Source organism: Panthera leo, chromosome F2, assembly GCF_018350215.1.
Source record: "Panthera leo isolate Ple1 chromosome F2, P.leo_Ple1_pat1.1, whole genome shotgun sequence".
Classification (NCBI taxonomy): Eukaryota; Metazoa; Chordata; class Mammalia; order Carnivora; family Felidae; genus Panthera; species Panthera leo.
This window is the reverse complement of record NC_056695.1, coordinates 47,020,842-47,038,613: the sequence shown is the minus strand read 5'-3', so window position 1 is coordinate 47,038,613 and position 17,772 is coordinate 47,020,842. Positions and strand designations below refer to the sequence as shown.

The 17,772-nt window shown below is 44.0% G+C and overlaps 1 long non-coding RNA gene across 7 annotated transcripts; it reads left to right on the top strand.

Annotated features, from left to right (window-relative positions):
* The first annotated feature begins 7,269 nt into the window (after positions 1-7,269).
* Positions 7,270-17,452, top strand: LOC122210829. 7 transcript variants are annotated; one of them, XR_006198296.1, is made up of 5 exons: positions 7,270-11,123; positions 11,863-11,923; positions 12,882-13,099; positions 14,302-16,330; positions 17,077-17,452. It is a non-coding gene; the product is annotated as an uncharacterized LOC122210829 (long non-coding RNA). The 7 variants fall into 7 exon arrangements; XR_006198293.1 differs by having other exon boundaries at positions 7,270-10,077; positions 10,990-13,099; XR_006198294.1 differs by having other exon boundaries at positions 11,863-13,099.
* Positions 17,453-17,772: the final 320 nt, after the last annotated feature.

The following is a 17,772-nucleotide window of genomic DNA, read 5'->3' as shown; positions in this document are numbered from 1 at the left end:
GTATTTTCTCTGCCCTGGTCCTCAAATGAGCCATTTCTCCAGAGTCCTGAGTCCTTTTATTAGAGAATGGTGTTTAAAAACCGAGATCTGGGGGCACCTGAGTGGCTCAGTTGATAAAGTGTCCAACTTTGATTTCAGCCCAGGTCATGATCTAACAGTGGGATCAATCCCGGCATCAGGCTCTGCACTGAGCCTGCTCGCACTCTCTCAAAATAAAGAAATAAACTTTAAAAATAAATAAAGACCAAGATGTGGCCACTAGATAGGAGGTTGTTTTAAGTCACCAGGATATTCATTGAGAATAATACATGTGAAATTGCTTTATAAACTGTAAAGCATAATATAGAAGTAATTCATTATCATGAAAGAAATAAGCAAAGATCAAAAAAAAAAAAAACAAAGGTCCTTTATCTTTAGAAATTAAAATGCATTTTACATAATTTTAGGCTATGGGGTTAAGTGGTGGGTTTTATAAATAATAACTTCTACAGGAATATATACAAGGGAGAAGACTTGTGGGTTAGAGAGGTTGATTTGTGCCTGGAAGGCGGGGAGTCAGCTGGGGAGGAGTGGGAGTAAATGGGGGGAGTCCAAATGAGGGTGGCTGAGTGAGCAAAAGCTCAGTTTAAGTACATAAAGTTTCTTTGAAAGAAAGTGAGTAGGCCAGCCAGAGCATAAGGCTTGAGAATGAGAGCCTTTGAGCCCATGGGTGGGAGTAGGGAGCAGTCATTAGAATGGGGCCAGACTGCAATGTGTGCACATCATAATAAATAGTTCAAATTACTCCCAACGCTGTCAGGACACTTTCAGGGTTTGGGGGCAGGAGGGTGACATGATGGTAGGAAGAGTCATATTTACCAAATATTCTGTTGGTGCTTTTTATTTTTAATAGAGATCTTTTTACAACTTTTTGGACTTTTTTTTTTTAACAGTATACTCTCTGTGGTTTCACTCTTGATTATTCAGGTTCATTATGTATGCAGATTTACAGGCAAAAATTTTGTTCTGCTATAATGCAATGATACAGCTGGGCCCAAAGAGCTGTATTTTGAGATGTTTGCTTGGCCCTAAATGGTCCCAGACTACAGTGTATCTCTACATGATCCTTTTTGTGTTCTGCTCATTACAAAAATAACATCTTCAGTGCGTACAGAAATTGGAAGAATATAGTAAAGTTGGGTTTTTTGTAGTTGCTTTTTGTACATTATGTTTTCCATGTCACTTAATATTATAACAGGTGGGGTCTTTTCATGTTACAAAGTTTGTATAAGCCATTTTTGTGGCTGTTTAATGATCCATGCAGTAGATTTGCTATAGTCGGTGTTTTTTCTTATGTTTTTAGATTCCAGTAAGTTTGTACATTAGGTCAATTCAGGAAGTTGCAGTAAGAAAACAACCTTTCATGTTTCTAGAGCTTATTTCTGATCTGCATTTTGTTAAGTTCTGTTATTTCATATTTCTGTATATGTATATGGATTTTCATAGTAACAAAAGAGATTGTATTTAAGTCTTGTTTTGAATAGCCAGGAATATTTCTAATAGGAACGGTTTCTCAACTAGGATAGGAGGTTGTAAAACATTTAAGGTGGTAGTTGAATGACCAGTAAGAAAAATGGCAGCATTAAGGTTCAAATTCGCCTCTGCTTTTTCCCAGCTGAGTGAATGTGGACAGGTTACTTCACCCTTCCGAGCTACCATATCTTGTCACATTAGGAAACACAGAACCCAATCTCTACCTCAAAGGATGGTTCTAATTTAAAGAGGAAATGACATACAAGTTCTTACGCAGTCAGTTGGTGCTCAAGAACTTAGCTCTCTTCCCACTATCTTTCTTCTGCTAAAAGTTAGTACGTAATATGTCTCACACACGCCCTTCTTATTTTTTCCCATTTCTGCTTGTGTTTTTTCTTACTGAAATAGCTTTTTTTCCCTCTAACTCCAGTCTCTTCCTGTGGAAATGCAACCCATTCTTCAGGGTTCAAGTCAACTGCTGATATTTTTCTGAAAAGTTTCTAGGTTTCTGAAAAGCAGTAAAAAGGAGTGGGTGTTGGAGAGCACTACCTCAGCAATGTCTATTTACTTGCTATGTATTTTGTAAAAGGGAAACAAACCCAATATGATGGAGCCCTGAAGGGGAACAGGATTTCCCTGGGTCTTCACTTGGCCCTGGTCAATCACAACTCAGAAGGCTGTAGGAATTTGCAGTTTGTCAGTAAGTCTGAAGCACTGTCATTCTTAATTTTTTTTTTTTTTTTTAACATTTATTCATTTTTTGAGAGACAGAGTGAGACACAGAGTATGAGCCGGGAGGGGCAGAGAGAGGGAGACACAGAATCTGAAGCAGGCTCTAGGCTCTGAGCTGTCCACACAGAGCCCGATGGGGGGCTCGAATTCGCAGACTGTGAGAACATGACCTGAACCAAAGTCAGACGCTTAACCGACTGAGCCACCCAGGCGCCCCTGAAGCACTGTCATTCTAGGAAAGTAATACCAATGAGAAGCTATTCTAAAAAATATAGATAGGTAATCCGTCTTGATTTTCATAAAGCACAAAAGAGGATATCAAAGAAAGGACAGGATTTTAAATTTTCTCATAGTCTCTAGGTAATTAATTGCGTGCATTAGCTTTTAATTGTGGATCCCCTTTTCCTCACCTGCACTGGTTTTTGTGTGTAGCTTTCTAATCTCTTCCCCCAACTACATTTACTTTCCCTGCAATAAGAACCTCTCTGGAAGCACAGTTCAAGCCACATCCCCGCCTCTGAAGCTGTCGGGTGTTCCCACCACATGAATATACCCCCGTGCTGTGGGACTGACCAGTCGTCTGCAGTCTGGTCACTGTGCACTTCCTGCCAGCCCCTTCTGCTGCCCTGTCTGATCCCATGCTGTTCCTTGAGTAACTCTCACTACCCTTTCCCTGCGTCCACATGATTTTTCTGCCTCTTAACTAGTGTGCCATCTTTCTCTTCCATTCTTTCAAGTCCTAACTCTAACTTTTCCTGACGCCTAGGATCACTCTTTCTAGCTCTCCAGTCTCCTAGGATCACTCTTTCTAGCTCTCAGCCACTTGGAATAGTCTTTTATTTTTCCAGCTTGATGTATACTGTCCCTATTTAGGATTCTTAGGAACCAGGAATTGTCTCGTTATGTGCCTACTTGAATGTTTATGATGGAGTATGCAACTGTCCATTACCTTTAAGTGGAATATTCCCTGAATTGTAAGAAGTCGTTCTTGTTGCTTTTGTGGATTACTTTTAAAATTTTTTGGATTTCCTTTTTTTAGATTCCTAAAGTCATACCGAATGCTTGTTACAGGCAGTGCCATACAGGTGGAATACTTCATGGTTTTCAAAGTAGTTTTTCTTTTTTGAAATGCACACAAAACATGAAGTCAAGGGACAGCTTGATAATACATCTTAATTTCAGCAGGGCAGAGAATGTAATATAAGTGGACTCAAGCTAATTTTGGACTTCTGTACTGATACGTTTAATAGATGTTGTCAAACTATCAACTTCCATAAACCTCTGTCTTGTTCAGTTTAAAGTGTGTGTGTGTGTGTGTGTGTGTGTGTAGTAGCAGTTTGCAGGTACCACAAAATATGGAGGGAAGCCAGTAGAGAATTACAGTTCGGCAAGATTTTAGGCTGAAACACTAAAGTGACACCAACAAGAATTAGTTTAAATGGAATAAACGTTAAGTCCAATTAGGATTAATAAAAATCGTATTGTATGAGCCTAAAATATGGACAGAAATCTGTCTTTTATTTTCTTTCTCTTTTTTTTTTTTTTTTTTTTTTTTTTTTTTTTTGATGTGAGGGCCAATGTGTTTGTTATAGGCACATTTTGAGTCATATTTTGATTCAAATAGGATTTCCTTGCTTTAAAAGGTGGGAATGCAGCCTTACTTTAGGAAAATACACATAATTACACACAGTGTTCTTCATTCATTAATAGCCAGTTTTCATGTGAAATTGGTGTTTGATTCTTGGTGTCTTTGTTTTCGTTGTTTTCAAATGGAACAGTGCTTGGCTAAATTCCATTCGGTGGGAGAAGAGGTTTAGTATGTTGAGTAGACTTGAAGCTATGTTTGCAAGGGAGACACTTGGAAAGTTGTTGATTGTTCTAGGGGCTGGTCTGGAAGATCATGGAAGTCATTACCTGACTGTAAGAAGCGTCGTCACAATGCTGGATCTGGCCCAGGAGCAGAATGACTGGTTATGGACTGAGCTTCCCTTCCCTCAAGTTCTTAGCAAGGCAGCTGTCTGTCTGATCATGTCTGGGACAGCGCAGCAGGGCTTTCTAGCACGTGGAGGGAGGTAAAGTAAGTCAATTCCAAGATCCCTTCTCATTCAATAATCCTATGATACCAGGGCATGCACAGTGCAGGAGCTATGTAGGTAGTTCTGTACTTTGAGCAAGTTTTGTCAAGAGAGAAATAGAAAAAGTAGTGGGAAGAACTACTCTTACATTGACGTATTTTAACATAAAAACCACTTGATCTTTAATTTGTTCTCATCTTTCTCAGATGTTTATAAGCTTTACATGGGGAGAATGTTGAGTCAGGATAGGTGTCCGTATGTCTTTATCACATTTGGGCTTGACATGTACATCCAACTATAGGGTATATTTGTGTTCAGTATTTTAATAGGCTCTTAGATCTCAAACTTAGTTTAGAAGTGCTTCTTTCGGGGGCACCTGGGTAGGTTAAGTGTCCAGCTCTTGAATTTGGCTCAGGTCATGATCTCATGGTTCATGAGTTCAAGCCCCACATCGGGCTCCGCACTGAAGATGTGGAGCCTGCTTGGGATTCTTTCTCTCCCTCTCTCTCCTTCCTTTCCCCACTCACTCACTCTCTCAAAATAAGTAAACTTTTTAAAAAAAATGCTTATTTTTGTCACCTGGTGAATGGTATATAATAATATATATATAGTTTAAGTCAGGACTATTCTTCATGTCTGTGGACTCCAAATTTCAATTATAAAATTATGTGAGTAAAAAAATTCTTGACTGGGGCACCTGGGTGGCTCAGTCACTTGAGCATCCAACTTCAGCTCAGGTCATGATCTCACAGTTTGTGAGTTCGAGCCTCACGTCAGGCTCTCTGCTGTCAGCCTGTCAGCATAGAGTCTGCTTCAGATCCTCTGCCCCCGTCTCTACCACTCCCCTGCTTGTGCTCTCCCAAAAAGTACATAAATATTTTTAAAAATTCTTGAATATACACTACTAATGTATTTATCAATTATATACATGTGTGTTCATTATAATTATAACGCAACACAAAAATAGACCTTAAATTAGGATGAGATGAAAAAATTCTTTTTCTTTTCTGTTTTTTAATTGTGGTAAAAGACACATGACATAAAATTTACAATCTTAATCATTTTTTAAATTTACTTATTTTTTAATTTATATCCAAGTTAGCATGTAGTGCTAAAATGATTTCAGGAGTAGATTCCAGTGATTCATCCCCTACATATAATACCCAGTGCTCATCCCAACAAGTATCCTCCCTAATGCCCCTTACCCATTTAAGCTCATCCCCTCATCCACAACCCCTCCCGCAACCCTCAGTTTGTTCTCTGTACTTAAGAGTCTCTTATGTTTTGTCCCCCTCCTTGCTTTTATATTATTTTTGCTTCCCTTCCCTTGTGTTCATCTGCTTGGTATGTTAAAGTCCTCATATGAGTGAAGTCATAACGATACTTGTCTTTCTCAGACTGGCTAATTTCGCTTAGCTTAATACCCTCTAGTTCCATCCACGTAGTTGCAAATGGCAAGATTTCATTCTTTTTGATTGCCGAGTAATACTCCATTGTATATATATACCACACCTTTATCCATTCATCCGTTGGTGGACAATTGGGCTCTTTCCATACTTTGGCTATTGTTGGTAGTGCTGCTATAAACATTGGGGTATGTGTGCCCCTTCGAAACCTGTATCCCTTGGAGAAATACATAGTAGTGCAATTGCTGGGTCGTAGGTTAGTTCTGTTTTTAATTTTTCAAGGAACCTCCATACTGTTTCCCAGAGTGGCTGCACCAGCTTGCATTCCCACCAACAATGCAAAAGAGATCCTCTTACTCCGCATCCTCACCAACATCTGTTGTTGCCTGAGTTGTTTATTTTAGCCATTCTGACTGGTGTGAGGTGGTATCTCGCTGTGGTTTTAGAAAGAACATTTTAATAATTTTTTTCCAACATCCCACTGAATCGTATTAGTAGCTGGAACACACACACCTCACTTTTTTTTTTTTCAATATATGAAGTTTATTGTCAAATTGGTTTCCATACAACACCCAGTGCTCATCCCAAAAGGTGCCCTCCTCAATACCCATCACCCACCCTCCCCTCCCTCCCACCCCCCATCAACCCTCAGTTCTCAGTTTTTAAGAGTCTCTTATGCTTTGGCTCTCTCCCACTCAAACCTCTTTTTTTTTTTTTTTCCTTCCCCTCCCCCATGGGTTTCTGTTAAGTTTCTCAGGATCCACATAAGAGTGAAGCCATATGGTATCTGTCTTTCTCTGTATGGCTTATTTCACTTAGCATAACACTCTCCAGTTCCATCCATGTTGCTACAAAGGGCCATATTTCATTCTTGTTGCCACGTAGTACTCCATTGTGTCTATAAACCACAATTTTTGTTTATCCATTCATCAGTTGATGGACATTTAGGCTCTTTCCATAATTTGGCTGTTGTTGAGAGTGCTGCTATAAACATTGGGGTACAAGTGCCCCTATGCATCAGTACTCCTGTAGCCCTTGGGTAAATTCCTAGCAGTGCTATTGCTGGGTCATAGGGTAGCTCTATTTTTAATTTTCTGAGGAACCTCCACAGAGTGGCTGCACCAATTTGCATTCCCACCAACAGTGCAAGAGGGTTCCCATTTCTCCACATACTCTCCAGCATCTATAGTTTCCTGATTTGTTCATTTCATTTGTTCATGTCACTCTGACTGGCATGAGGTGATATCTGAGAGTGGTTTTGATTTGTATTTCCCTGATGAGGAGCGACGTTGAGCATCTTTTCATGTGCCTGTTGGCCATCTGGATGTCTTCTTTAGAGTAGTGTCTATTCATGTCTTCTGCCCATTTCGTCACTGGGTTATTTGTTTTTCGGGTGTGGAGTTTGGTGAGCTCTTTATAGGTTTTGGATACTAGCCCTTTGTCCAATATGTCATTTGCAAATATCTTTTCTCATTCCATTGGTTGCCTTTTAGTTTTGTTGGTTGTTTCCTTTGCTGTGCAGAAGCTTTTTATCTTCATCAGGTCCCAGTAGTTCATTTTTGCTTTTAATTCCCTTGCCTTTGGGGATGCACACACACCTCACTTTGGAAACCATTGTTCTTTGGCATAGAACTTGGGACCTTGGTTTCCCATTTGTTTTTAAGCTGAAGAGCTTCTAGCAACTTAAGGATGCATATGGATCCATAAAAGAGTAAAAGCAAGTGAAATGTATAAAGGGTCCACGCTGCATATAAAACACGCAAAGCCTGCAAAAAGTATAAGACTCAGTCTACCTTTGAAAAAGTAGACTGGTAGAAGGTACATGGCAGCACTTCTTGAGTAGTTAGCCCATTTAGTTTGGAATGTGACACTGTGACTTAAGACTGAAGAGAGAGATTTTCCTTAATGTGCATAATGGTGATCTTTGAAACCCTAGAAATGGTGTTTATTTCTAAGGCAGTATATAGTAAAAAGAAAAAGCTGTGTGTAAAACTTTGGAAAGCCTTGCCATTTGGAAGATGGGTAGAGAAGGAGCCAGGAACAGTGACTAAAAGAGCAGGTGACAGGGACACATTGAACGTACCAGGATACTACGGGCTCCGGGAGTCCTGTGAGAAGAGTGAGCAAAGGCCGGGCAGTCAGAGGCGTGAACTGCCATCATTCAGTGAATGCCTGCTTCGTGCCAGGGTGTGGATTAGATGCATTTCTGAACTGCAGCAGTCGTCATCCCAAGTGCTGCTCTGAGGTCAAGGAAATGCGGTTTCGGGAAAATAGACGGGTTAGAAACTGGGTAGCAAGGAAGCAGATGTAGACCACTGACTTGAGAAGCCCAGGAAGTGTCCTATGGTAAATGTCCATACCTAAGTCAAGGCTTCCTTCAGAGAGGCCCGGAGCCCTGATGGCCAGGGAAACCTGATTGTAGTTAGGCACCAGTGCTCGAGCTTAAAATGTACTTGGCGTTGTCTATTTTTTAGGCACAACTAGCTTAATTTATATTTAAAGTGTTGGCATAAAATACTTAGAAACAAATATGCCATATTCAAATATAGCATCTTAACCGACGTTTTCAGTGTTTTAGTCCTCGGTGACATAAAATATACTAGTCATTCTAGGTAGCATGAAAATAGAGGATACCAAGTTATTGATTCATTTATTTAGGAATATATTGACATTATGATATCCTTCCTGGCCAGTTTAAACTATGAGACTTATTTTAGTCTTTTAACTCAAATGTAATAGTGGTTACTTTCTCAAAAAAACTCCCAGAAGTGCAATTTCGGAGTTAAAGGTCTCTACACAAGCTTCCACCCTGGCTGTCCTTTGACGTGGGTAAGGAGGCCATGCGTCCCAACGTGTTTTGCGTGGACAAATGGCAGAGGAGCCATTCGGAAGCTCTTGTTAGCGGTGCAAGGAGGATATTTTTAAAATCTATGTTAAAGTGTTTTTGTAAAGTTTCGAGCCCTTTGAGGTGTAGTGCAGTGGTTCTCCAAGACCGTGTGCGATGTGCTGGTGTGTGCTTTCACGCTATGAAAAGCAAGCTGTTAACTAGTGATTGCTGTAAAGTACCAAAGCTTGTAGACTCTTTTATGAATTGGAATGGTTTCAAGACTGTCTGTCCCCTGCAAGAACACCACTTAAGTAGCATTTCAGCATGCTTTCTTCAGAGGGAGAGAAAGAGCTCGAATTACATGCAGCAGGTAGAGAACCACACATACAAACTCTAGGTATGCCTGGTTGTCACAGATGCGAGTGTGAAATCGCATGTGCATCATAGCAGGAAGAAGATAGTTAAGAGTCACAGATGCGGGGGAAATCGCCTAGGTCTGTGTCAGTCGGGCGAACTTAGATTTGAATCTATCCCTGCCATTGAGAACCTGAGTGACTCTGAGCAGTAAACTAACTGCACATCTCTGAATCCCACTGTTCTCGTCTCTGAAATGAGGATAACCACTAGCTATTACATGGTAGAAAGGAAAACCCTCAAACATGGCCCTTGGCCATCTGACAGGTAGCAGCACTCCCTGGAAAAGGAGGTTGTGCAGATACATTTTGGCCCAGGGCATCCGGTCTGGGTAGGTGCAGATATTCAAAATATTTGATGCTGTTTTGTGTTTTGAATGGATAGGCGGTGGGAAATACCTGTCTTAATTTGGAGCTTTTCTTCCCTTCCCTTGTTCTTTACAGTCTGGGTGGTGGTAATTAGTTTGTAGATAATAAGAGTAACTCGTGCTTTGTGGTAAATTATTCAATCCGTACAGACAGATGGAAATAGAAGCCCCTTACTTTTCCATCCATACTGTGAAACTGGTTTTGTTTGTTGGTTGGTTTGGTTTGATTGGTTTGGGTTTCGGCTTCCAAATTCAAAGTGCCACTATTTTTTAATGGTTTGTTTGCACTGTGTAAAGGGGAAAATTCTCATGACCAGAGTCACCCTGCTCAGCTGTGATTTAAAACACCTTGAAAGCTCTAACTACAAAACTCACCAACTCAATATAAAACCGGATTTTAATCGGCCCGCGTTGTGAAAGGCTCTAATTGAAGGGCCGGCCACTTGAGGGAAATGCCACAGCCGGCTGGACACGCCCTACGTGAGGGAGGCCTTGCCTCCACATCCACTTCCATAAGGGTGTTTGGTTGCATGAGCAAAGAACTTGAGGTTTACTGGTATTTTGTTGTTTTGTTCTCGAAAGTCTAACTACAGGCCTAAAAGAATTAATCTTCCTGTTGTGGGATTGATGTGACTACCGGCAGATCCCTGGGGGAAGATAGATTACAAGGAAAACTTGGAGTTTCAAAGGAAATGGTTTTAACGTACCAAGACCACGGAGTGACGCTTATGTCGAAATACAGAGGTTTGCCTTTCATATTCTAAGCTAGTTCTTCATTAACATAACTTGATCTAACGTGAAATAAAAAGTTCAGGGTCAAACGTTTTCACCCAAGAGGTTTGAAATTAGGATCCAATTAACCTGTATCCAAAGCTGATTAGTGGCTGTACCAGTCTGACCAGCCCTGCCACTTACCATATTAAGATGCTTCTACCCAGTAGGGAATAACTTAACCGATTATCCCAAATGATGCCCACTCCTCAGCCACGCTGTCCCTCTGCTTTCCGTAACCTCCTTCTGCCCTACCAACAAAAGGGATGACAGAATAGGGGCCTGGCAGACCCTGCGGCAGCACTGTGGCCCAGGACCTGACTGACCAGCCCGCGCCCCACCAGTTGTTAATACCGTATTTCGAATGTTCGTCCCTGTGTCAACAAGAGCTGAATGGCACTGCAGCGATTAATCCACAACCAGCATTTGGCAGTTTTTCCCTTAAGACCGAACAGAGGAATGTGATGTATGCGTTAAATGGTCAAATGCAAAACTGGGAATGGCAAATCTCAGGGGAAAACCACACGCTTGCTTAACTCTCGTAATTCTTCTGTATTGTCCTCTATTCCTTCTCCCTTTTCCATCTACTCAAATCTTCTCTTATTGCAGCCTGAGAGGACACTGCCCCATTTTGTTTGGTCCATGTATCATTGGGTCTTGACGTGGGTACCTCGAGTCAGTCAGTGTCAGTGTCAGCTGTTCTGTCAATGACGGGATCGCTGGCAGTGTTGATCTTACTGAGCTACTGTTCTAACACTGAGATCCGCTTATTTTTCTTCTAAGGAAAGGCAAAATGTAATTCTGCCCTGTGGCTTACTGCTGCTACCAGATGTTTTATTGACCTTTCATTAGCCTCCCAAAGATCTAACAGTCTATTCTTTTCAGTTCTGATCGTGTTGAGGGGAATGATCGTTTCTTGTCATTTGGGATGAAGCAGTATGGTGTGAGAATTTAGAACGTGGGCTCTGACCTCACCTGTGTTTGAGTTTCAGCCTTGCCTTTTCCCTTTGTGACTTTAGGTAAGTCACCTAACCTGGCCAGACCTATGTAGTCATCGGCAAAGTAGGGACGATGATGAGAGTTAGTTACCTCTTAAATGGGATGTAAGCACTGGATGCTTAGAGCGAGTGTTCAGTAAATGTTAACCATACACAATAAGCAGTCTACTTTTCTGACCCTGGCAGATAAGCCACTTGAATGGGAAAGTCACTTGATTACTCTGAGTTTCAGAAAATGGGAAAGCACCTATGGGACAGTTTGCTCAGCAATTGCCGAGGGCCTTTATGGGACATGATGATGGACAAAACAGACCATTGGTGTTCATGGCGCTTACACAGAAGTAGGGCAAAAAGGATTGATTTTTCAGCCAGAGAAGGTGAAGAAATGCCACGTATACAAGTTATAGAGCCAAATGTGCTTCTCCCTCACAAGAGAGTAGGTTTTATTCTCCACAACACGAGTGAAGCCTTCTAGGAGCTACAGAGACAACGTCAGTAGAACCAAACAAGGGCCAGTAGTTGGTGACTTCATTTACTGAGGGGTTTATAGATGCCTGCGTGTGAACTTAACGCTGCCTGTCTGGAGCACGGGCCTCAGTTGTGCCAGAACTGACCGGGTCAGCCAGTGGTTACCTATTCTGCTAGCTCCTGTGGGGACAAAGGTTAAGTGACATCTGGAATGTATCTCGAGTGATCTGGAACCCTAGGTGGTAAACCAGAAGTTCCGGGGCACAGGTGGTGTTTTTTTTATCTCTTCTAGTTGAAGGTCTTGCCTAGAGGAGGTGTGGGAAGGGAGCAGATGGTTTTACACACAGTATCAGGTAAGAGTTTGTTTTTCTGGACTGCGGTTTATAGTATCAATATTTCAAGGCTCTAAAGGGGCACCTGGGAAACTGATGCCAAAACAGGACTGGAAATGCAACAGGGTAGGGGACATGCCTGTGAAGGACCGAGGGAGAGGGTAGGAATATTCCTGGAAAGCCTCCAGACTACCAGGCAGTTCTCACGCCTGTGAAGGGAGAACTGATACGAAAGGAAGAACTGGGGAGAAGCGTCAGACTGCCACGCAGTCCTGAGAAAGCTTTCTGCCAGGCCGATGGGGTGTTCCTAAGCAGAAGTCGCCTGAGAGAGGCCTCCTGTGCAGGGGAGGGCTGGGCAGTGGTTGGGGGCCGGGTGGGCAGGGGTGGAGGGTGGCCCCAGAAGGAAGACCGCTGGATCCAACAGGGCCACAACTGGGGCTGTCAGCTGGGTTCCCATGGCCTAGGAAATTTGAGCAGCACACTTTCACGGGTGCCAGAGATCCTACAACCGCATACCTTTATGGGGAGCTGTGGCCTATGAAGGTCGGTCCTTAGGAATCTGTAGACAAAAGACCCACCTCTGGATCATCATTCAGTACCAATCAGCCACGTATCAGGGCCTGGGGGTGCAACCCTAGGCTTGATAGACAGGTCCTTGCCTTCATGCAGTTTGTAGTCCGCGGGGAAGACAGGTATTGTCAAAGTACCACAGGCGTGCCCTTCTCTAGATAGGTGGCCATCAGATTCCTCTCAGGAGGCCAGGTAACCTCGGCCTTGCAGGCTGAGGAAACAGCAAGTACAGAGCCCAGAGGCAAGAAAGAGCCTAGCCTGTTCCAGGACTGGAAGGGCCCCGTGTGCTGGAGTGAAGGGAACATTCGGGATGGTGTGGCATGGGATGAGGTTTGGAGGTGGGCAGGAACCAGATGAGGCAACGCTTTGTCACCTGTGGTGATGCTTTTGGACTTTATTTCAAATGCAGCGGGAAGAATGGAAGATGTTCTGAGAAGGAGAGGGATGTGACTCGATTGGTATTTTGTCGGGAGCACCCTTCCTGCCATGTGGAGGATCATCTGGAACGTGGCGAGCGTGGGAGTGGGAGACAATTAGGAGACTACCAACAATCCTGGCAGATGGCGGTGGAGACTTGGTCCTGGGTGGTGGCAGGAGACGAATGGGCTGACCGAAAAGATTTTAGAGGTAGAACCAACAAGACTTGCCGATGGCTTCTCTATGAATGAGAGAAAAGGAGGAATCAGAGCCCACTGCCAGGCTTCTGGCTTGGTCAGCTGGGCAGGTGGTGACGCCATAAACTGACCTAATGGGGAAGATGGGTGAGGGGAGAGTTTTGGGAACAGCACGTCAGGAATTTAAGAACTCACCTCTGGACAGGTTTGCGATGGCCATTAGCCCAGCGGCAATGTCAAGTACGTCGTACTTGAAGCACGTGGGTCCAGGTGCGTATGTGATTCTCAGGGAGGGATTGGCTGAACATAGAAATTACAGAGTGGTCAAACATGCAGAAGGTATTTATTTAAAAAAAAAAAATTTTTTTTTTTAACGTTTATTTATTTTTGAGACAGAGACAGAGCATGAATGGGGGAGGGTCAGAGAGAGAGGGAGACACAGAATCGGAAGCAGGCTCCAGGCTCCGAGCTGTCAGCACAGAGCCCGACGTGGGGCTCGAACTCACGGACTGTGAGATCATGACCTGAGCCGAAGTCGGACGCTCAACCGACTGAGCCACTCAGGCGCCCCCATGCAGAAGGTATTTAAAGCTATGGGACTGGGTAAGGTCACTTCGAGGGGAGGAGCCCTGAGCAGAAGCCAGCAGTCAGATGAAGTAGAGGAAGAGGAGTCAAGAAAGGAGAGCAGAACCAGGGGAGGAACAAGTCGAGCGGCTCAGAGAGGAGGGTGCCTCAGGGAGGGAGCACTCACTCCCTGGTAAGTGTCTCAGAGAGGAGAGCCAGGAAGAGGAAGCTAGCAAAGTCTTGGCGGCAGGTGGGCGTATTGGTGATCTTAACAAGATCATTTTGGAGTGGTGACAAGGGAAGCCAAAAATAAATGGGTTAACGAAGGAACGGGAGTTGGGAAGGTGGAAAGAGCAGGGGTAGAGCGCCCATCTCAAGAGTTCTCTTGTGAAACTGAGGGAAGGGCTAATCACTGGAGGAGGAGAGTCTGTGGAGTCTCAGAGAATCTTAAATATGTGTGTGTTCTAAAAATGGAGTATGTTCGGGGCGCCTGGCTGGCGCAGTCAGCACCCGACTCTTGATCTTGGGGTGGTAGGTTCGAGCCCCGTATTGGGTGCAGAGATTACTTAAAAATAAAATCTTGAAATAAAATGGGACAAGTTGTAAAAAGAACATCGGGACTAATAGTCTTTGTCCCACTTTGCCGATTAGATCCTCAAACAAAACAGAACAAAACCTGCCCGAAGCCACTGGGTAGAGACGGCTGGGTCCACACGCACTCCCACTGGATCAGGACGGTTGGGGTGAGTGTTAGCAGGTAGGAGTCCTTGGAGGTGGTCCCGAGTGGCATCAGTCAGATGTCTCTAACCTAGGTGTGAGGTGACGAACCGGAAGCTCCTGAGAGTGCTGAGGACTTCGGCAAGGCCAGCCTCTGACGGCTTCGATAAAGACCTGTGGCAGCAGGAGAGAGAAGCATTCCCCTTCCTCAGCAGGCAACAGCAGCAACTAGAGGAAGGGCCAGGTTGGCACGCGGGCCTTGGGAACATGAAGGCGGACACTCGACAAGTAACAAGGTCTCCTGAGATCCAGCCGCACCGCACGCTGCCAGTCAAGATTTGCCAGGTGTAGGGCAGACAAGCAGCCGGCTATTCACAGCGCAAAAGGTCGTGAGCCAAAAGTCCTCTGTTGTCATTCCTTTTGTGAGGGTTTTCCAAATTCTTGATGGTTTCTGGCAAGCAGTTGACCTGGAGAGCAACTGTCACGCCAGAACGATGGATTTCTGGTGAGAGCCAAAGTCCACCTGGGAAGATCTGGAAAAATGTGCTTGCCAGAAATTCCATAATTTCACCAAAAGGCCTTTACGCTGACATTTGAAAGGGTGAGAAAAGAGCTCAGGTGAAACTGTAAATGTTGGTATTCATAAGAAAGTGTGTGTGGCTGAGACAGAGCAGTTGGAGAATCTGTTAATTTTCATGGAACGATGGGAAAGGGTAAGGACTCTTATATTGGGTTTCAAGTTAGGAGATTGTATTAGGCAAAGGGAACTTGCGATGTTAACACCTGGAATCCCCAGGTACCCGAGAAGCAGGGTGAGGACTGGGATATGGAAGGCCTGATATAAGGGGTGACAGGGTCAGTGTGTGTCCCCAAATTAGAAGTGAAGTGACAAGTGATTTCGCCGTGGGGGTTATTACAAAACTTGGGGACCACGGGATCCAGCATCTGTAGGCCATGGTCTCCGAATCCTGATTCGAGAAAGAGGCAAGATGGAGTTAAGCATGTAGTTCAGTTCTCTGATCCTTTACCACAATGGTCTACTAAAAGCACGCGTTTGGCAAACTTGTGACGTGTTGATGATTTCATCGCTGAGATGAAGAATGAAAAATGACAGCCTATTTAGATAGACTTTTCTCCTAAAAGGAAACCTGTATGGTTGCAAGTTCACAGTTTCATATAGAAAAGGTATTGAGACTAACAGTGGAAAAGGGGTGTGGGAAAAAGAGCAAACACCGTGCCCAGATTCTAGTAGGGAGAGCCTGGGTAAGCAGAGAGCGTGGCTCTAGGGCAGGATGGGGCTCAGCTCTGGGGTGTAGGAGGCTTCGCTTGGATGGGGTGCACACTGTGGTAAGTTTAGAGACCCTGGGTAGGACTTCATGGCCAGAAAGGAAAAGGGGCCATGGTATAAGAGAGAGAGAGCCCTCAGAAAGGCAGTTTGGTCACATGAAAGAAGGCACTCGGGTACCTCAGAGGCCCCGGGACAGTGACAGAGCGCTCTCCTGGGTGGGAGGTACCCGGAGGGCTCCTGAAGCTGAGGCTTTTCCAACTGGGGCTAGTCAGCACTTAGAAATTGTGTTTAGATGTATGGAAACCAATTTGACAATAAATTATATTAAAAAAAAAAAAAGAAATTGTGTTTAGAGGGCAAAGGTTAAGAAAGGAGGGGCATGGTGTAAAGACAACAGCTGACCAAAAATTGCAGGACACGGCTGGGGAGGGATTGGTAAAGAATCAACCCGGAAATGATGGGGACCTTCCAGAAAACATGGCTTTGTCAGCATCTGTTTCTGTGGTCCAGGATCAGGCTTTTCCCTTTGGATCTGCTGAACTCTAAGCCGTCCCCAGTCCATCAGGGTCACGACTAACACTGAGAAGTTCTGCTGTGAATATACTGAACGGTGTCCCACGCATGTGCCACTGGCTAAGGCTGTGGACGGGAGCGTCAACATCGCTTGGCCTGCAGGTAATAAATGCAGATTCCTGACCACCCCCGCCTTCTTTCTGTCCTCAACCACTTCAGAATGGAGCTCCACCCCCCAGGAATCTGTATTTCAGACATGGTCCTCAGATGATTCTATCCAAAAATAGAGTTTCAGAATCACCAAGCTAAGTAGTCTGCCCCCACCCCTGATGCTCAGGGCCCCCACGGGTATGTGGGCTTACAGCCTGAAGGTCTCTTTTTATCTGCCACAGCTTCGCTGCAGCTGAAGCGACAACAGACAAGATTTCCTATGGAATAGAGCCTTAAAAAAAGTCATAACTTTTCTAATGGTTCGATTTGCAGTGATTTTCAATTCTACACGTTAGAAAAATACAGATGTCCAGGCCCCCAGCCCAGATCAATTAAGTCAGGATGTCTGGGGTGGGTTCCAGGCTTTTTTTTTTTTTTTTTTTTTTCTGTTTTGTTTTGCCTTTATCTTTCAAAGTGGTTCTGATGTACAGCCAGGGTGGAGAACCGTCCCTGTTTAAACGTTAGAAGGACTCTATTCTTCGTGATACCTTTAAGTCAACAAATAACTCCTTTCCGGTTCCTCTCCATCAAAGATACCTCTCTGAATTAGAAAGGATGAAACAAATCTGGTTAAAAGAGAACACTCTATCTATAGAGGTGCTGCACAAAATAGATTTGTGTCTCTTGGCCCCAAAAACTTGCTTTCAGGGCGCTGAAAAGATTTGCAGATAAAACTGAGTAGCCATGGGTTCTTACAGGGCATGGGAAATGAGAACGTCAAAAGACAGGAGTCACAGAAACATCAGCCCAATTGTCCCAAAGGTGATTCATGGACAGTACAAGCCAGTAAGTCCGCATCTGTTTCCTGGAAACGTTATAGCATGCTTAATTAAAAAGTTGTGTGACTTTAAAGAATCAGTAAGGAAGAGCAGACCGTTCCTGTTTGGGTAGGTCAGGGAGTGCTGGCGACGGAGGTTGTCCCCACATCTGACCAGATCGCACAAAATAACCTCACATGCCATGGGGGAGAGACATGGACCGAGTTATTACTCAGTTTATGTGAATTTACAGCCTGCTTGAACACATCCAAAGGGACCTCTAGTCCTGTTTCTTTCTTTCTTTTTTTTTTAACGTTTATTTATTTTTGAGACAGAGAGAGACAGAGCATGAATGGGGGAAGGTCAGAGAGAGAGGGAGACACAGAATCTGAAACAGGCTCCAGGCTCTGAGCCGTCAGCACAGAGCCCGACGTGGGGCTCGAACTCACGGACCGCGAGATCATGACCTGAGCTGAAGTCGGCCGCCCAACCGACTGAGCCACCCAGGCGCCCCTCTAGTCCTGTTTCTAATACTAAGATTCTTTGAAAGCTATAGTTGTGAACCTTCTTATTATGAAAGTGAATTTAATGGAAGGGATTTTGTCCAAGTGATGTTATACTCTAACCGAGGAAGAT